At 49.9% G+C, this 20,295-nt stretch overlaps 12 non-coding genes across 12 annotated transcripts; 10 read left to right on the forward strand and 2 right to left on the reverse strand.

The window, feature by feature from the left end:
* Positions 1–5,253: 5,253 nt before the first annotated feature.
* On the forward strand, positions 5,254–5,325 carry TRNAA-UGC (transfer RNA alanine (anticodon UGC)). The gene has a single exon. It is a non-coding gene; the product is annotated as a tRNA-Ala (tRNA).
* A 486-nt stretch (positions 5,326–5,811) lies between these two features.
* On the reverse strand, positions 5,812–5,884 carry TRNAR-CCG (transfer RNA arginine (anticodon CCG)). The gene has a single exon. It is a non-coding gene; the product is annotated as a tRNA-Arg (tRNA).
* A 235-nt stretch (positions 5,885–6,119) lies between these two features.
* On the forward strand, positions 6,120–6,191 carry TRNAA-CGC (transfer RNA alanine (anticodon CGC)). The gene has a single exon. It is a non-coding gene; the product is annotated as a tRNA-Ala (tRNA).
* An 8,127-nt stretch (positions 6,192–14,318) lies between these two features.
* On the forward strand, positions 14,319–14,390 carry TRNAA-UGC (transfer RNA alanine (anticodon UGC)). Its single transcript has one exon. It is a non-coding gene; the product is annotated as a tRNA-Ala (tRNA).
* Positions 14,391–15,182: 792 nt separating this feature from the next.
* Positions 15,183–15,254, forward strand: TRNAA-CGC (transfer RNA alanine (anticodon CGC)). Its single transcript has one exon. It is a non-coding gene; the product is annotated as a tRNA-Ala (tRNA).
* Positions 15,255–16,075: 821 nt separating this feature from the next.
* TRNAA-UGC (transfer RNA alanine (anticodon UGC)) lies at positions 16,076–16,147 on the forward strand. Its single transcript has one exon. It is a non-coding gene; the product is annotated as a tRNA-Ala (tRNA).
* A 793-nt stretch (positions 16,148–16,940) lies between these two features.
* On the forward strand, positions 16,941–17,012 carry TRNAA-CGC (transfer RNA alanine (anticodon CGC)). The gene has a single exon. It is a non-coding gene; the product is annotated as a tRNA-Ala (tRNA).
* Positions 17,013–17,833: 821 nt separating this feature from the next.
* Positions 17,834–17,905, forward strand: TRNAA-UGC (transfer RNA alanine (anticodon UGC)). The gene has a single exon. It is a non-coding gene; the product is annotated as a tRNA-Ala (tRNA).
* Positions 17,906–18,390: 485 nt separating this feature from the next.
* On the reverse strand, positions 18,391–18,463 carry TRNAR-CCG (transfer RNA arginine (anticodon CCG)). Its single transcript has one exon. It is a non-coding gene; the product is annotated as a tRNA-Arg (tRNA).
* A 235-nt stretch (positions 18,464–18,698) lies between these two features.
* Positions 18,699–18,770, forward strand: TRNAA-CGC (transfer RNA alanine (anticodon CGC)). The gene has a single exon. It is a non-coding gene; the product is annotated as a tRNA-Ala (tRNA).
* Positions 18,771–19,265: 495 nt separating this feature from the next.
* On the forward strand, positions 19,266–19,337 carry TRNAA-UGC (transfer RNA alanine (anticodon UGC)). The gene has a single exon. It is a non-coding gene; the product is annotated as a tRNA-Ala (tRNA).
* A 792-nt stretch (positions 19,338–20,129) lies between these two features.
* TRNAA-CGC (transfer RNA alanine (anticodon CGC)) lies at positions 20,130–20,201 on the forward strand. Its single transcript has one exon. It is a non-coding gene; the product is annotated as a tRNA-Ala (tRNA).
* The last annotated feature ends 94 nt before the right edge of the window (positions 20,202–20,295 follow it).

Here is a 20,295-nt window from a genome sequence, read left to right on the forward strand (position 1 = left end):
AGGCTACAGTCTACATTATAGACTGCCAGTACGCTCACCCAGCTTAATGACTATTTGTACAGTCAACATTTAAAGAATCGATTCTTGGCGCGTCGGGTTTAAAAGTAATTACACAGTTGTTTTTTCATTGGTATGTAATGTTTGAAAGTTTTCAGAAGATTTTAAATGTATTTTCCCCCCGGGCAACGCTGGGTATATCGAGTTTATACCACAAAGTCGTCGCTTGACACGGGTGGGGTGTCGAGGCCTAGTACCGTGCAGAGCCTCCGGCCTCGCCTAGATTGCCCACCCGGCTGAGGCTGGGTACTGGGGCCGTTACCCCCCCCCCCCCCCGCGCTACAATAATACTGTCTAATCGCTATAATTTTATTATCTACCGACCCTATAATAGTAAGTGAACACATTGGAGTGGGGGGGGGGAGTGAAGAGGACATGAAACTTTGAAGAATTTACCTCAGAGTCGCGTGTTAATGCGTGCGCATATTTTTAACGGGAATTAAAAATGGCGTCCACCCCGCAGCGAATGCGTCGCTACCCGTTGCCAGGGGCAACCGCCGTGGAAAACCAAACGGACCAATCGTGTCTCGCAAATCCCTCACATTTCGTCCAATGAAACTGCGTATGGTCCGGCGACACACAGACAGACAGACACACACACAGACAGACAGACAGATTTGCCCGGGTGAAAAATATATTTCTTAATAACCTTACATATATACACACCCTCACCACTCACCACTCACCCTCACCATTCACCCTCACCACTCTCGCTCACCACTCTCCCTCACCACTCATCCTCACCAATCACACCCTCACCAATCACCACTCACAACTCACCCTCAACACTCACCCTCACCACTCACCACTCACCCTCACCATTCACCCTCACCACTCTCCCTCACCACTCATCCTCACCAATCACACCCTCACCACTCTCCCTCCCCACTCTCCCTCACCACTCATCCTCACCAATCACACCCTCACCAATCACCACTCACCACTCACCCTCAACACTCACCCTCACCACTCACCCTCACCATTCACCCTCACCACTCTCCCTCAACACTCTCCCTCACCACTCATCCTCACCAATCACACCCTCACCAATCACCACTCACCACTCACCCTCAACACTCACCCTCACCACTCACCACTCACCCTCACCATTCACCCTCACCACTCTCCCTCACCACTCTCCCTCACCACTCATCCTCACCAATCACACCCTCACCAATCACCACTCACCACTCACCCTCAACACTCACCCTCACCACTCACCACTCACCCTCACCATTCACCCTCACCACTCTCCCTCACCACTCTCCCTCACCACTCATCCTCACCAATCACACCCTCACCAATCACCACTCACCACTCACCCTCAACACTCACCCTCACCACTCACCCTCACCATTCACCCTCACCACTCTCCCTCACCACTCTCCCTCACCACTCATCCTCACCAATCACACCCTCACCAATCACCACTCACCCTCAACACTCACCCTCACCACTCACCACTCACCCTCACCATTCACCCTCACCACTCTCCCTCACCACTCTCCCTCACCACTCATCCTCACCAATCACACCCTCACCAATCACCACTCACCACTCACCCTCAACACTCACCCTCACCACTCACCCTCACCACTCACCCTCACCACTCAACCTCCCCTCACCACTCACTAATCACCACTCACAATCACCACTCACAACCGCCCTCACCATTATATTTTTGCCCCAGTCAACGCCGGATATTTCCCATTCGTAGCAGTTTATATCAACTCTATAACGAACTTATATTAAAGAGGAAGCGCGATCCTAAAGTAATTTACAACCTTCGATTAGTCCTTTGTGCGATTCAAAGAATCGATTCCTGGCATGTTGGGGGTTTACATTTTGAATGATAAGAGTTTCATTTTCATTGGTATGTTATGTTTTAATGTTTTCAGTAGTTTTTAATTACATTTTTGCCCCGGTCAACGCCGAATATTTCCCGTTCATAGCAGTTTATATCGACTTTAACCAACTTATAGTAAACGGGAATCGTCCGAATCTAAAGGAATCTACAACCTTCGATTCCTTTGCGCGATTCAGAGAATCGATTCTTGGCGCGTCGGGTTTAAAAGTAATTACACAGTTGTATTTTCATTGGTATGTAATGTTTTAAAGTTTTCAGAAGATTTTAAATGTATTTTCACCCCGGGCAACGCCGGGTATATCGAGTTTATACCACAAAGTCGTCGCTTGACACGGGTGGGGTGTCGAGGCCTAGTACCGTGCAGAGCCTCCGGCCTCGCCTAGATTGCCTACCCAGCTGAGGCAGGGTACTGGGGCCGTTACCCCCGCCCCCCCCACGCTACAATAATACTGTCTAATCGCTATAATTTTTTTTATCAACCGACCCTATAATAGTAATTGCACACATTGGGGTGGGGGGGGGGAGTGAAGAGGACGTGAAACTTTGATGAATTTACCTCAGAGTCGCGTGTTAATGCGTGCGCATATTTTTAACGGGAATTCAAAATGGCGTCCACCCCGCAGCGAAGGCGTCGCTGGCCGTTGCCAGGGGCAACCGCCATGGGCCGCGCCGGTCGGCCAACGGGCCAATCGCAGCGCTAGGAAAACCAAACAGACCAATCGTGTCTCGCAAGTCCCTCACATTTCGTCCAATGAAACTGCGTATGGTCCGGCGACAGACAGACAGACACACAGACAGACAGACACACAGACAGACAGATAGACAGATGGACAGACAGACAGACAGATTTGCGATTTTATATAAATAGACTAGCAGAAGTACCCGGCATTGCCCGGGTGAAAAATATATTTCTTAATAACCTTACATATATACACAGATGGGCTGCTACCCCTGCCCCCCCCCCCCCCCCCAGCCACGATCTTCTCGGCCGCTGTGCAGTAATATGTACGGCCTATAGTGTGGTGGGGTGTCGAGGCCTAGTACCGTGCAGAGCCTCCGGCCTCGCCTAAATTGCCCACCCGGCTGAGGCTGGGTACTGGGGCCGTTACCCCCCCCCCCCCCCGCGCTACAATAATACTGTCTAATCGCTATAATTTTATTATCTACCGACCCTATAATAGTAATTGCACACATTGGGGTGGGGGGGGAGTGAAGAGGATGTGAAACTTTGATGAATTTACCTCAGAGTCGCGTGTTAATGCGTGCGCATATTTTTAACGGGAATTAAAAATGGCGTCCACCCCGCAGCGAATGCGTCGCTACCCGTTGCCAGGGGCAACCGCCGTGGAAAACCAAACGGACCAATCGTGTCTCGCAAATCCCTCACATTTCGTCCAATGAAACTGCGTATAGTCCGGCGACACACAGACAGACAGACACACACACAGACAGACAGACAGATTTGCCCGGGTGAAAAATATATTTCTTAATAACCTTACATATATACACACCCTCACCACTCACCACTCACCCTCACCATTCACCCTCACCACTCTCCCTCACCACTCATCCTCACCAATCACACCCTCACCAATCACCACTCACCACTCACCCTCAACACTCACCCTCACCACTCACCACTCACCCTCACCATTCACCCTGACCACTCTCCCTCACCACTCATCCTCACCAATCACACTCTCACCACTCTCCCTCACCACTCTCCCTCACCACTCATCCTCACCAATCACACCCTCACCAATCACCACTCACCACTCACCCTCAACACTCACCCTCACCACTCACCCTCACCATTCACCCTCACCACTCTCCCTCAACACTCTCCCTCACCACTCATCCTCACCAATCACACCCTCACCAATCACCACTCACCACTCACCCTCAACACTCACCCTCACCACTCACCACTCACCCTCACCATTCACCCTCACCACTCTCTCTCACCACTCTCCCTCACCACTCATCCTCACCAATTACACCCTCACCACTCACCAATCACCACTCACCCTCAACACTCACCCTCACCACTCACCACTCACCCTCACCATTCACCCTCACCACTCTCCCTCACCACTCTCCCTCACCACTCATCCTCACCAATCACACCCTCACCAATCACCACTCACCACTCACCCTCAACACTCACCCTCACCACTCACCCTCACCACTAACCCTCACCACTCAACCTCCCCTCACCACTCACTAATCACCACTCACAATCACCACTCACAACCGCCCTCACCATTATATTTTTGCCCCAGTCAACGCCGGATATTTCCCATTCGTAGCAGTTTATATCAACTCTATAACGAACTTATATTAAACAGGAAGCGTGATCCTAAAGTAATTTACAACCATCGATTAGTCCTTTGTGCGATTCAAAGAATCGATTCCTGGCATGTTGGGGGTTTACATTTTGAATGATAGAGTTTCATTTTCATTGGTATGTTATGTTTTAAAGTTTTCAGAAGATTTTAAATGTTTTTTCACCCCGGGCAACGCCGGGTATATGGAGTTTATACCACAAAGTCGTCGCTTGACACGGGTGGGGTGTCGAGGCCTAGTACCGTGCAGAGCCTCCGGCTTCGCCTAGATTGCCTACCCAGCTGAGGCAGGGTACTGGGGCCGTTACCCCCCCCCCCCCCCGCGCTACAATAATACTGTCTAATCGCTAGAATTTTTTTATCTACCGACCCTATAATAGTAATTGCACACATTGGGGTGGGGGGGGAGTGAAGAGGACGTGAAACTTTGATGAATTTACCTCAGAGTCGCGTGTTAATGCGTGCGCATATTTTTAACGGGAATTCAAAATGGCGTCCACCCCGCAGCGAAGGCGTCGCTGCCCTTTGCCAGGGGCAACCGCCGTGGGCCGCGCCGGTCGGCCAACGGGCCAATCGCAGCGCTAGGAAAACCAAACGGACCAATCGTGTCTCGCAAATCCCTCACATTTCGTCCAATGAAACTGCGTATGGTCCGGCGACACACAGACAGACAGACCCACAGACAGACAGACACACAGACAGACGGACAGACAGACAGACAGACAGATTTGCGATTTTATATATATAGATTAAATACTTCCAATAATAAATAAATTGGGAAAGCATTAATGTATCCATCCACATGTATTCTAGTTATTTCTTTCAGTTTAAAAGAAACACATTTTGCTTGGACTCTGTGCAGACTCGAGGGGTACAAGTCCCAGGGCCAACATGAGAGTGAGTGGGTGACAAGAGAGAGAAAGAAGCTGATGACGAAGTTTCACCCCAAACCTAGGTGGAACTGCGCCCAGATAGAACCGGAATGGGGATGTAGCTCAGTGGTAGAGCGCACGCTTTGCATGTGTGAGGCCCTGGGTTCAATCCCCGGCATCTCCACGCAGTGACATTTTGCCAGTGGCCAATTTTATTCGAAGGAACATGCGTGGCCTGGACAAAACGCCAACTTGTTTTGATTCGTTATGATTGCTGAGCACAGATCCAGAAGCCCAACATGTCATCCGTTCAGCAATGAACAGCACTACAATCAAGGTGTCGTCGATTAGAGTTAACATATTTACGGAACTTAGCAAGGTTATTAGACTTCATACCGGATAATGGACTTCTAAATTAGAGCAGTGCGTGGAATAAGCTGATAGAAAAGTGTTGTGACCTGCCGAGTGGTGGTCGAACGGAGTGTGTGAGACGAAAATCAGTCTGGAGTCCTCATGGCAGAAGGATAACTCAACGAGTGGAATGGTATTAGGATACTTGGAAAAAATGTTTTATAAGTAGAGAGGTAAATTATGCATAGGTAATTGAATGAGAAATCAACTTGTGATTTGAATAAGAAATATGATCGTTTAATTTTTACCAAAACACTAAAGACCCAGATGGGACTCGAACCCACAATCCCCAGCTCCGGAAGCTGGTGCCTTATCCATTAGGCCACTGGGCCAAATTCATCGAGCCCTGTGTTCTTTGTGATGACCCCTAATGTGGATGAGATGTCACTTTCAAGGTACTCAGAAGATGCCCAGGTAATGCTTGCTTCCAAGTGCCGCTATCTAACAAACTGGAAAAGGAAAAGATCTGCGAGATTTCAGAGTAGATTCTGCAACTCCGGCCATGACCCCGATAGCCCTCTTACACAACGAGGTCACGTTACTGGGATCAGACTGAGCCAGTGTGGTGGGGATGTAGCTCAGTGGTAGAGCGCACGCTTCGCATGTGTGAGGCCCCGGGTTCAATCCCTGGCATCTCCACGCAGTGACATTTTGCCAGTGGTCAATTTTACTCGAAGGAACATGCGTGGCCTGGACAAAACGCCAACTTGTTTTGATTCGTTATCATTGCTGAGCACAGATCCAGAAGCACAACATGTCATCCGTTCAGCAATGAACAGCACTATAATCAAGTACGCAGCTTTTATTTAATTCATGTTTACAACAAAGATTGAATTCCAAAATGAATTGTCTGTGTCCATGTGTAATGCGAGCATAAACGGGCTCGTGGGAGGAGTTAGGGTCACGTGGGAAGAGGGAGAGCTTTTAAGGGCAGGAACCGGAAAGGCTGGAGGAGAGTGTGGGAATAAAGACAGGAGGAGGCCACGCAGGGCAGGAGGAGGAAAGTGATCGCCACAGGTCGGGACTCGGCACCGTTGGCCAGCGGTGTCCAGGCACGGAGGAGACGGAGAGCCAGCAGCGGGGCTGCATAGTGAGCAGCCGTGGGGCTGCAGGTCGGAGGCAGAGAGGCTGAGTGAAGAGCCATGGGGCTGCATAGTGAGCCAGCAGCAAGTCTGCAGCGGTGGGGCTGCTGAGCGGGAGACGGAGTTGTACGAACCAATAAAGGACAACGGAGACATACCCAGTGCAAGAGTACTTTATTACACTGGTGTCAGAAGTGAAACGGCATGTCAAAACAGCTCAGAAGAAAGAATATCATCGTTGGCGCAGCCAACGATGGAGGGAGAAATCGACGCGGGAACGAGTGGTGGCCCGGGGGTGCAAGAGGTCACCGCTTCGGTGGATCCGCCCGCGCCGGGGGACGCTGACCAGCGATGGAGACAGATGGCAGCCCAGCTGGAGACTTTGAAGACCGTCTTGGCGCAACTGTGCGACCTCGTCACGCCGGCGACGGGTTCGGGGAGGCCCGGGGGTGACCAACAAACCAGGGCCTTGCCTGCGCCGCCAGCTCCCTCCACCACGCGGCACGAAGACGCCCTCTTGGGCGTGGCAGGGGAAGAACCGCGGGAAGCCGCCATCTTGCGCCCTCCGCGGCGGGAAGCCGCAATCTTTGACACGTTGCGGTGCGACGCCATCTTGAACATGCCACGCGACGTGCCGTCTGCGGAGGACAGCGGAGCGAGGACCCACAGCCGTCACTTGACAACAGTTAAAGAATTTTCAATTGGAGGCGACTGGAGTGCATTCGCCTGCCGATTTTTGGCGGCGGTACGCTCCACCAGATAGACTGACGCAGAGGCCCTGGAAGTTCTGCCAACTCTTCTAGACGATGAGTCGGTCAGATTTTTCCGTTCCATCAAGGCCGAGAAGAAAAAGACACTGAGAGGGGTTTTTGACGAGATGGCGGATGCGTACGAGCCACCGGATGACGCTCACCGACGATTCATTCAGCGCCAGCGGGCACCCGAAGAGTCGCCGGTGGCATGCAGGGGTGCTGTCCTGGAATTGGCCATGGCCGCATACCCTGAGACGGAGCCTGACCTATTGGAACCCCTTATTTTGGGCAAAATGCTTGAGCTGTCGAGAGATTTGGGGATCCCTATGCCGGTGTGCGGCCATGAGAAGTTGACGTCTCGGGCTGCTGCGAAGTGTTTGGATGCCCAGTTTAATCTGCGCCGTTGGAAGCAGGTGACAGCGTGGATGGGGAGGGCCCATCGTGGAAGGGGGTGCCGTGGGTTGGGATCCCAAGAAGGTGGTGTACGTTCCTGACGGGGGGGGCCCGCAGGAATTGACGGCCGCCTCTGCGCAGTGGCCTGCCCGCGGAGGGCCAGGGCCGCGATCTGCGCCGCCGACGCGGGAGCGTCGGGATGGGGGAAGTGCTGTGCGTCGTAATGACGTCGAGTGTTTCCGCTGCGGTCGCAAAGGCCACTTCGCCAGGGATTGCTGGGGCCGTATCCCGGGGCTGCCCCAGCAGGAGGCCTCGACCACAGACGTGCCGCGGAAGGACCCTCCTGGACAGGCAAGTCGGTGCGCACCAGACACCCGGCAAGGCTTGGCACCTCATTCATCACCGTTGCCGCGCGATCCGGATGTCGTTAACAACGGGAGGCCGCCGACTGGCCTATGTCGCTCGGTAACGCAGTAGTGTAAATTGGAACGGCGGGTTGTTGCGGCCGCTACTGGTTCGTCCACTGTGCCGGGTTCTATACAAGGGGTCGACGTGCACATTTTAGTGGACTCCGGTGCGTCCGCGACGATTATATCGGATGTCATTTTCCATCTGTTGGGCATCCCGCCAGACGCAGTGTGCCCGGTTTACGATTCCTGTGTAGCAGCGAACGGGGGGAGTATGGGCATTGTGGGCCAGGTGGACGCCAATATATCCATCGGGGGAATGTCGGCCTCGGGAACTGTGTTGATTTCGGGGTCCCTTGCGGTTCCGTGTTTGTTGGGAACTGATTTTCTGGCCAAAATGCCCATTCTAATAAGAGTTGATCAAAATTGCATTGAATTACCGGGGGGTCGAAAAATTACATTTTTGCCGTAGCCCTGGTGGCGACCCGCTCCGGTCTGCCAGGTGCAGGCGCTGTCCGAAGTATCTGTTGACATTCCACCTGGTTCACAGATGCTTATCCCCTTGCGATATCAGAAACCGGTGCCTGGTCGGGAAGGAGCGCCTGGGGTTTTGTTATCACCGTCCGCAACCATAACGGGCGGATCGGCGCTGGTCGGGGCGCAAACTATTATCCGGCCGGACCAGCGGCCGTTTTTGCAGGTGCTTAATGGGAGTACGCAGAATGTTTGCGTGCCGGCCGGAATGGTCGTGGCCCATGCCAAAACAGCGTTCACGGCCCAGGACGATCTGGGCCGCCGGGATGTGGTTGCCGAAGTTTCGGGCCCTGCGGGCCAAGATGATCGCTGGGTCGCCGAATTGTGCGGCGAAAATTCATCCCTGACCGGGGAACAGCGATCCGCGCTTGGCGCGCTATTGTTGAGTTATTCCGATGTGTTTAGCTCCGACGACTTGGACTTGGGACGCACCTCCCTGCTTTCCCATCATATTGACATGGGGGATGCTGCTCCAATTCGGTTGAACTTGCATCGGATGAGCCCGGCGGAGCGAGACCATGTTCGTGGAGCAGTGGATGACATGCTGGTTGCGGACTAATATCTCCGTCTAACAGCCCATGGGGCGCGCCTGTAGTCTTGGTCAAAAAGAAAGATGGCAAATTGCGATTTTGCGTCGATTTTCGCAAATTAAACAAAGTGTCCGTGGCGGATGCGTACCCTCTGCCGCGTATGGATGATTCCCTCGATGTCTTGTCGGGGGCGAAGTTCTTTTCGATGCTGGATCTCTCTTCGGGATTCTGGCAGCTTCCCCTCGATGAGTCCTCGCGGGAAAAGACTGCTTTCCGTACGCCGCAGGGCCTATTTCAATTTAATTGTCTTCTGATGGGGTTGAATGCTGCCCCCGCCACATTTCAGAGGTTGATGGAGCTGGTATTAACGGGGTTGCAGTGGGAGACATGTCTGATATATTTAGACAATATCATCGTCTTTAGCCGCACATTTGACGAACATCTACAGAGACTGGAGGCGGTGTTCGCCAGGATGCGCTCCGCCAATCTGAAATTTAAACCTAAGAAATGTCACCTATTGCAATGGTCCGTGCGCTATTTGGGACATATAGTCAGTGCCGACGGGGTTGCCACGGATCCGGAGAACACGGTGTGCGTCCGCAACTGGCCAACCCCGGCCACGGTGGGGGATGTGCGTCGCTTCTTGGGGTTTGCCTCATATTACCGTAGGTTCGTTCCCAATTTTGCAACGATCGCTAGGCCTCTGCACCTCCTTACGGGTAAAGGACGGAAATTCAGTTGGGGACCGCCAGAGGAGGCGGCGTTTAAGGGCCTGCGCGATCGTTTGGCAACGGCGCCAACATTGGACTATCCCGATTTTGATCACCCCTTCATTCTGGACACGGACGCGAGTGACACGGGCATTGGGGCCGTTCTGTCACAGTCCAAAGGGGGTGTGGAACGCGTGGTGGCGTACGGTAGCCGCGTCTTGTCCCCCGCGGAAACCCGCTACTGCGTCACTCGCCGTGAACTTTTGGCCATTGTCTATTTTCTCCGGCAATTTCGGCCGTATCTCTACGGCCGTTCGTTTATTGTGCGCACGAATCATGCGGCTTTACAATATGTTCTGAGGGTAGACCAACCATCTGGCCAGCTGGCACGATGGTTGGACACTCTGCAGGAGTTTTCCTTCCAAATTCAACATCGGAAGGGGGCGCGTCACGCGAATGCGGACGCGCTCTCCAGGTTACAGCAAGGATCCCCTTGCGCTTGCGCGTCGGGTACGCATAGGTGTACCCGACCCAGCAGCCCCCTCGGCCTATTGCGTTAGCGGTCGAGGTGCCTGAGGCTCCAGTGTGCCCGGGACCGGCCGATGGGGTTCTGAACCTTCCACGAGCAGTGTGGATTCGTGAACAAATGCTTGACGACTCGTTGGGGACCCTGCGAAGTCGGGCTGCAAAGGGAGGGGGGGGACTGGTTTCCGGGGGGACGCCGGGGGCCGCTCTCCGCGACGGACTGCTGATGTGGAGGGAGGGGTTACATGATCGCTGGCGTCTGGTTGTACCGTCGTCGTTACGGTACGAATTGATTAGGACTCTGCATTGCGACACGCTATTACACCTGGAGGTGCAGAAAACCTTTTGACGTTGCAGCGAGACTACTTCTGGCACAGCATGACGACGGATGTCGTCGGGCACGTTCGCGCGTGTCCCGAGTGTGCCCGGCGGAAGCCGCCTAAACACCCACATGTGCCGCCGATACAGTCTATACAAGTGTCTCGAGTTAACGAGTTGGTGGCGTTGGATATTTTGGGACCCTTCCCGCCATCCGCTAAGGGTAATAAATACTTGCTAGTTGGGGTGGAGTATCTCTCCCGCTGGCCGATGGCCTGGCCCTTGCCCGACCAGTCGGCGGCGTCCATTACGGACGCCTTTCTATTTGGATATGTCATGGACAAAGGGGCGCCGGAGAGGCTGCTCACGGATCAGGGCCGGAATTTTTCTTCTAAATTGTTGGGGGAGGTGTGTGCTGCTCTGGGGACCAAAAAGATCCGGACATCCCCCTACCACCCGCAGACGGATGGCATGGTGGAACGACTGAATCGGACGCTGTCAGCCATGCTGTGTCACACGGTTAATGAGAAGCAAGCTGACTGGGATTTGCACATCCCTGGGGTACTCTCGGCATACCGGATGACGCCTCACGCGTCCACAGGATATTCTCCGTTTTTTCTCATGTACGGTCGCGAAAACGTGCCGCCAATGGATGTGCAGTTGGGAACGGGAGTGAGAGGACCTACTAAGCCTCTCCCCGATTACATTCAGGACGCCGTTCGCCGCGTCGCTGAGGCGCGGGAGGGGGCCAGAGTGGCTACTGCCAAAACCCAGGCCCGAAACGAACGTTGCGCTCGACGCTCGAAGGGGAAGTGCCCCTGGAAGGTGGGGGACATGGCTTGGCTGCATTGCCCGCAGGTGCGAGCAGGAACCTCCCCTAAATTGCATAAACCATGGCAGGGGCCTGTTAGGCTCATTGAGGTTCCTAACCCGCAGTCCGCGTGCGTTCGGTTCGGATCTCGGCGCTGGTACGTCCATACGTCTTGCTTGAAACCATACGTGGCCCCTCGAATGGATGCGTCATCTTCTGATGTTGCCTTGCCGGTGTCTGTTGCTGCCGACGCACCCTTGCCTGTGCCTGTTGACCCTGCAAGAGCGCCTGTCGTGCCTTCTACAGACAAACCGGCCGTGACACTGCAGGAGGCAGCAGACTCTGCTCTGGGTGGGCCTGCCACGGCTGCGGGGACACCTGACCCCGCCGCCCCTCCAACCCCACCACAGACACGGTTGCGGGACACCCCGGACTCTAGTCCTTCGGGGGAACGGGACCTTGGCGTTGGCGGGCCTCCAATAGCGACAGGCGGTTTTGATCCTGTCGCTCCTAAAACCCCATCGCGTTCTCGGTCTGCAGGGGGGCCGCCGCTCGTCCGGGACGGGCCGGCGACCCGCACGCGTTCGAAATCCCTTTCTTTTCGTTGATTGTTGTTCTCGTTCTTGTTGTTATTGTTATATTCGTTATATTCTCAGTTGTCCGTTCACGGCTGATGGTTGGTGGTCGCTCGCATTACTTATTCTGTTTCAGCCGAGGACGGCTGGAATTTTCTCTACGGGGGAGGGTGGTGTAATGCGAGCGTAAACGGGCTCGCGGGATGTGACGTAACAGGTGGGAGGAGTTAGGGTCACGTGGGGAGAGGGAGAGCTTTTAAGGGCAGGAACCGGAAAGGCTGGAGGAGAGTGTGGAAATAAAGACAGGAGGAGGCCACGCAGGGCAGGAGGAGGAAAGTGGCGTGATCGCCACAGGTCGGGACTCGGCACCGTTGGCCAGCGGTGTCCGGGCACGGAGGAGACGGAGAGCCAGCAGCGGGGCTGCATAGTGAGCAGCCGTGGGGCTGCAGGTCGGAGGCAGAGAGGCTGAGTGAAGAGCCAGCAGCGGGGCTGCTTAGTGAGCCAGCAGCAAGTCTGCAGGAGCGACGGCAGCAGTGGGGCTGCCGAGCGGGAGACGGAGGAGACTCTGAGCGAGACGCCGTGCGGGCAAAGTTGTACGGACCAATAAAGGACAACGGAGTCCTTTATTACACATGCCCCTGTAATAAGGGTGCACGTTAACTTTCGTAAATATTACCCTGGATGAACGAAATCTTAGGAGTAATGTATGTTAATTTACCGAACTTGCTATTTTTAAATCCTTTATATTAAGTTCGCTTGCTTGCGTGCTTGCGTGCTTGTTTGCTTGCTTGCGTGCTTGCTTGCTTGCTTACGACCGTGCAAATCTTTCGGTCGTTTTTTAACACACTTCCCGTGATCCAATCGAGCTGACATTTTCCACACAGACTCGTTGTGCGAGACAATTAATGTTTGTGAAAAAAAATGTAAAAAATTTAACACTTTTTAGGCAAAAGAAAATTATTTTACATATATTCAAATAGAACTCATTCATGGCTTTGGCTGAACGTCACAGTATAAGAGCCCAGAGCGTAACCCCTCCATAGGCCGTGGCGGAGTAGCGCAGTTGCTAGCACCCTCGCTTCCCATGCCAAAGGTCGCGGGATCGATCCCCGCGTCCTCCACAGGCGAATATATTTTTAAATCCTTTATATTAAGTTCGCTTGCTTGCTTAGGACCGTGCAAATCTTTCGGTCGTTTTTTAACCCACTTCCCGTGATCCAATCGAGCTGACATTTTCCACACAGACTCGTTGTGTGTGACAATTAATTTTCGTGAAAAATAATTTCCAAAATTTTACACTGTTTAGGGAAAACAAATTAAATATTTAATTACCAATTGCTTAATACTGGCAGACAATCATCTGACCCATAGGTGGCAGCCATCTCAAGCCAGAGGACGAGAGGACTCTAGCCGCCACGCATATAAAGGATTTAGAGTGAAAAACTTTGTTTTTACGGGTTTACTTGTTAAATCCTTTACATTAAGTTCGCTTGCTTGCTTAGGACCGTGCAAATCTTTCGGTCGTTTTTTAACCCACTTCCCGTGATCCAATCGAGCTGATATTTTCCACACAAACTCTTTGTGCGTGACAATTAATGTTCGTGAAAAATGTTTTCCAACATTTTACACTTTTTAGGACAAAAATATTATATGTAATTACCAATTGCTTAATGGTGCAATGCAATCATCTGACCCATAGGTGGCAGCCATCTCAAGCCAGAGGACGAGAAGACTCTAGCCGCCACGCATATAAAGGATTTATAGTGAAAAACCTTGTTTTTACGGGTTATACTTATTTCAACTCATGATGTACACAGTGATCAAATGGTTTACTTTAACATTTGGAGATGAAAACAAGTGCTTAAAAGTATCCAGAACACTTTTATTTCCGAATTAAATACTTCCAATAATAAATAAATTGGGAAAGAATTATAGTATCCATCCACATGTATTCTTGTTATTTCTTTTAGTTTAAAAGAAACACATTTTGCTTGGACTCTGTGCAGACTCGATGGGTACAGGTCCCAGGGCCAACGGGAGAGTGAGTGGGGTGACACGTTAGAGAAAGATGCTGATGACGAAGTTTAACCCCATACCTAGGTGGAACTGCGCCCAGGTAGAACCGGAATGGGGATGTAGCTTAGTGGTAGAGCGCACGCTTTGCATGTGTGAGGCACCGGGTTCAATCCCCGGCATCTCCACGTAGTGACATTTTGCCAGTGGCCAATTTTACTTGAAGGAACATGCGTGGCCTGGACAAAACGCCAACTTGTTTTGATTCGTTATGATTGCTGAGCACAGATCCAGAAGCCCAACATGTCATCCGTTCAGCAATGAACAGCACTACAATCAAGTTGTCGTCGATTAGAGTTAACATTTTTACGGAACTTAGCAAGGTTATTAGACTTGATACCGGATGATGGACTTCTAAATTCGAGCAGTGCTTGGGATTAGCTGATAGAAAAGTGTTGTGACCTGCGAGTGGTGGTCGAACGGAGTGTGTGAGACGAAAATCAGTCTGGAGTCCTCATGGCAGAAGGACACCTCAACGAGTGGAATTATATCAGGATATTTGGGACATTTTCTTTATAAGTGGAGAGGTAAATTATGCATAGGTAATTGAATGGGAAATCAACTCGTGATTTGAAGAGGAAAAATGATCGTTAAATTTTTACCAAAACACTAAAGACCCAGATGGGACTCGAACCCACAATCCCCAGCTCCAGAAGCTGGTGCTTATCCATTAGGCCACTGGGCCACCTTAATTGAACCCTGTGTTCTTTGTGATGACCCCTAATGTGGATGAGATGTCACTTTCAAGGTACTCAGAAGTAGCACAGGTAATGCTTGCTTCCAAGTGTCGCTATCTAACAAACGGGAAAAGGAAAAGATCTGCGAGATTTCAGAGTAGATTCTTCAACTCCTGCCATGACCCCGATAGCCCCCTTACACAACGAGGTCACGTTACTGGGATCAGACCGAGCCAGTGTGGTGGGGATGTAGCTCAGTGGTGGAGCGCACGCTTCGCATGTGTGAGGCCCCGGGTTCAATCCCCGGCATCTCCATGTCCGTAGTTTTTATTTAATTAATGTTTCCAACAAAGGTTGAATTCCAAAATGAATTGTCTGTGTCCATGTCCCTGTAATAAGGGTGCACGTTAACTTTCGTAAATATTACCCTGGATGAACGAAATCTTAGGAGTTAATTTACCGAACTTGCTATTTTTAAATCCTTTATATTAAGTTCGCTTGCTTGCTTAGGACCGTGCAAATCTTTCGGTCGTTTTTTAACCCACTTCCCGTGATCCAATCGAGCTGACATTTTTCCACACAGACTCGTTGTGCGTGACAATTAATGTTCGTGAAATTTTTTTCCCAACATTTTACACTTTTTAGGACAAAAATATTACGTTGAATTACCAATTGCTTAATGGTGCAATGTTATCATCTGACCCATAGGTGGCAGCCATCTCAAGCCAGAGGACGAGAGGACTCTAGCCGCCACGCATATAAAGGATTTAGAGTGAAAAACTTTGTTTTTACGGGTTTACTTGTTATAACTCACGATGTACACAGTGATCAGATGGTTTACTTAAACATTTGGAGATGAAAACAAGTGCTTAAAAGTATCCAGAACACTTTTATTTCCGAATTAAATACAACCAATAATACATAAATTGGGAAAGCATTATAGTATCCATCCACATGTATTCTAGTTATTTCTTTCAGTTTAAAAGAAACACATTTTGCTTGGACTATGTGCAGACTCGATGGGTACAAGTCCCAGGGCCAACATGAGAGTGAGTGGGTGACAAGAGAGAGAAATAAGCTGATGACAAAGTTTCACCCCATACCTAGGTGGACCTGCGCCCAGGTCGTATCAGAATGGGGATGTAGCTCAGTGGTAGAGCGCACGCTTTGCATGTGTGAGGCCCCGGGTTCAATCCCCGGCATCTCCACGCAGTGACATTTTGCCAGTGGCCAATTTTACTTGAAGGAACATGCGTGGCCTGGACAAAACGCCAACTTGTTTTGATTCGTTATGATTGCTGAGCACAGATCCAGAAGCCCAACATGTCATCCGTTCAGCAATGAACAGCACTACAATCAAGTTGTCGTCGATTAGAGTTAACATTTTTACGGAACTTAGCAAGGTTATTAGACTTGATACCGGATGATGGACTTCTAAATTCGAGCAGTGCTTGGGATAAGCTGATGGAAAAGTGTTGTGACCTGCCGAGTGGTGGTCGAACGGAGTGTGTGAGACGAAAATCAGTCTGGAGTCCTCATTGCAGAAGGATACCTCAACGAGTGGAATTATATCAGGATATTTGGGACATTTTCTTTATAAGTGGAGAGGTAAATTATGCATAGGTAATTGAATGGGAAATCAACTCGTGATTTGAAGAGGAAAAATGATCGTTAAATTTTTACCAAAACATTAAAGACCCAGATGGGACTCGAACCCACAATCCCCAGCTCCGGAAGCTGGTGCTTATCCATTAGGCCACTGGGCCACATTCATTGAGCCCTGTGTTCTTTGTGATGACCCCTAATGTGGATGAGATGTCACTTTCAAGGTACTCAGAAGTAGCACAGGTAATGCTTGCTTCCAAGTGTCGCTATCTAACAAACGGGAAAAGGAAAAGATCTGCGAGATTTCAGAGTAGATTCTTCAACTCCGGCCATGACCCCGATAGCCCCCTTACACAACGAGGTCACGTTACTGGGATCAGACCGAGCCAGTGTGGTGGGGATGTAGCTCAGTGGTGGAGCGCACGCTTCGCATGTGTGAGGCCCCGGGTTCAATCCCCGGCATCTCCATGTCCGTAGTTTTTATTTAATTAATGTTTCCAACAAAGGTTGAATTCCAAAATGAATTGTCTGTGTCCATGTCCCTGTAATAAGGGTGCACGTTAACTTTCGTAAATATTACCCTGGATGAACGAAATCTTAGGAGTTAATTTACCGAACTTGCTATTTTTAAATCCTTTATATTAAGTTCGCTTGCTTGCTTAGCACCGTGCAAATCTTTCGGTCGTTTTTTAACCCACTTCCCGTGATCCAATCGAGCTGACATTTTTCCACACAGACTCGTTGTGCGTGACAATTAATGTTCGTGAAATTTTTTTTCCAACATTTTACACTTTTTAGGACAAAAATATTACGTTGAATTACCAATTGCTTAATGGTGCAATGTTATCATCTGACCCATAGGTGGCAGCCATCTCAAGCCAGAGGACGAGAGGACTCTAGCCGCCACGCATATAAAGGATTTAGAGTGAAAAACTTTGTTTTTACGGGTTTACTTGTTATAACTCACGATGTACACAGTGATCAGATGGTTTACTTAAACATTTGGAGATGAAAACAAGTGCTTAAAAGTATCCAGAACACTTTAATTTCCGAATTAAATACTTCCAATAATAAATAAATTGGGAAAGCATTATAGTATCCATCCACATGTATTCTTGTTATTTCTTTTAGTTAAAAAAAAACACATTTTGCTTGGACTCTGTGCAGACTCGATGGGTACAAGTCCCAGGGCCAACATGAGAGTGAGTGGGTGACAAGAGAGAGAAAGAAGCTGATGACGAAGTTTCACCCCATACCTAGGTGGACCTGCACCCAGGTAGAACCAGAATGGGGATGTAGCTCAGTGGTAGAGCGCACGCTTTGCATGTGTGACGCCCCGGGTTCAATCCCCGGCATCTCCACGCAGTGACATTTTGCCAGTGGCCAATTTTACTCGAAGGAACATGCGTGGCCTGGACAAAACGCCAACTTGTTTTGATTCAATCTTAATTTTGGAGCTTGATTGCTGAGCACAGATCCAGAAGCCCAACATGTCATCCGTTCTGCAATGAACAGCACTTCAATCAAGTTGTCGTCGATTAGAGTTAACATTTTTACGAAACTTAGCAAGGTTATTAGTCTTGATACCGGAGGATGGACTTCTAAATTCGAGCAGTGCGTGGAAGAAGCTGATAGAAAAGTGTTGTGGTCGAACGGAGTGTGTGAGACGAAAATCAGTCTGGAGTCCTCATGGCAGAAGGATAACTCAACGAGTGGAATTCAATCAGGATACTTGGGAAAAATGTTTTATAAGTGGAGAGGTAAATTATGCTTAGGTAATTGTATGGGAAATCAACTTGTGATTTGAAGAAGAAATATGATCGTTGAATTTTTACCAAAACACTAAAGACCCAGATGGGACTCGAACCCACAATCCCCAGCTCCGGAAGCTGGTGCCTTATCCATTAGGCCACTGGGTCAAAGTTATAGCGCCCTGTTTTCTTTGTGATGACCCCTAATGTGGATGAGATTTCACTTTCAAGGGACTCAGAAGTAGCCCAGGAAATGCTTGCTTCCAAGTGCCGCTATCTAACAAACGGGAATTGGAAAAGATCTGCGAAATTTCCGAGTAGATTCTTCAACTCCGGCCATGACCCCGATATCCCCCTTACACAACGAGGTCACGTTACTGGGATCAGACTGAGCCAGTGTGGTGGGGATCTAGCTCAGTGGTAGAGCGCACGCTTCGCATGTGTGAGGTCCCGGGTTCAATCCCCTGCATCTCCATGTCCGCAGCTTTAATTTAATTCATGTTTCCAACAAAAGGTTGAATTTTAAAATGAATTGTCTGTGTCCATGTCCCTGTAATAAGGGTGCACGTTAACTTTCGTAAATAATACCCTGGATGAACGAAACCTTAGGATTAATATGTGTTAATTTACGGAACCTGCTAATTTTGTAACTCACGATGTACACAGTGATCAAATTGTTTATTTAAACATTTGGAGATGAAAACAAGTGCTTAAAAGTATCCAGAACACTTTTATTTCCGAATTAAATACTTCAAATAATAAATAAATTGGGAAAGCATCCTCCACATGTATTCTAGTTATTTCTTTTAGTTAAAAAAAAAAACACATTTTGCTTGGACTCTGTGCAGACTCGATGGGTACAAGTCCCAGGGCCAACATGAGAGTGAGTGGGTGACAAGAGAGAGAAAGAAGCTGATGACGAAGTTTCACCCCATACCTAGGTGGACCTGCGCCCAGGTAGAACCAGCATGGGGATGTAGCTCAGTGGTAGAGCGCACGCTTTGCATGTGTGAGGCCCCGGGTTCAATCCCCGGCATCTCCACGCAGTGACATTTTGCCAGTGGCCAATTTTACTCGAAGGAACATGCGTGGCCTGGACAAAACGCCAACTTGTTTTGATTCAATCTTAATTTTGGAGCTTGATTGCTGAGCACAGATCCAGAAGCCCAACATGTCATCCGTTCAGCAATGAACAGCACTTCAATCAAGTTGTCGTCGATTAGAGTTAACATTTTTACGAAACTTAGCAAGGTTATTAGGCTTAATACCGGAGGATGGACTTCTAAATTCGAGCAGTGCGTGGAAGAAGCTGATATAAAAGTGTTGTGGTCGAACGGAGTGTGTGAGACGAAAATCAGTCTGGAGTCCTCATGGCAGAAGGATAACTCAAAGAGTGGAATTAAATCAGGATACTTGGGAAATTTTACTTATAAGTGTATAGGTAATTATGCATAGGTAATTGAATGGGAAATCAACTTGTGATTTGAAGAAGAAATATGATCGTTTAATTTTTTCCAAAACACTAAAGACCCAGATGGGACCCGAACCCACAATCCCCAGCTCCGGAAACTGGTGCCTTATCCATTAGGCCACTGGGCCACATTCATCGAGCCCTATGTTTTTTGTGATTACCCCTAATGTGGATGAGATGTCACTTTCAAGGTACTCAGAAGTAGCACAGGTAATGCTTGCTTCCAAGTGCCGCTATCTAACAAACGGGAAAAGGAAAAGATCTGCGAGATTTCAGAGTAGATTCTTCAACTCCGGCCATGACCCCGATAGCCCCCTTACACAACGAGGTCACGTTACTGGGATCAGACTGAGCCCGTGTGGTGGGGATGTAGCTCAGTGGTAGAGCGCACGCTTCGCATGTGTGAGGCCCCGGGTTCAATCCCCGGCATCTCCATGTCCGCAGCTTTTATTTAATTCATGTTTCCAACAAAGGTTGAATTCCAAAATGAATTGTTTGTGTCCATGTCCTTGTAATAAGGGTGCACGTT

This window comes from Lampetra fluviatilis, chromosome 42 (genome assembly GCF_964198595.1).
Source record: "Lampetra fluviatilis chromosome 42, kcLamFluv1.1, whole genome shotgun sequence".
Taxonomy (NCBI): Eukaryota; Metazoa; Chordata; class Hyperoartia; order Petromyzontiformes; family Petromyzontidae; genus Lampetra; species Lampetra fluviatilis.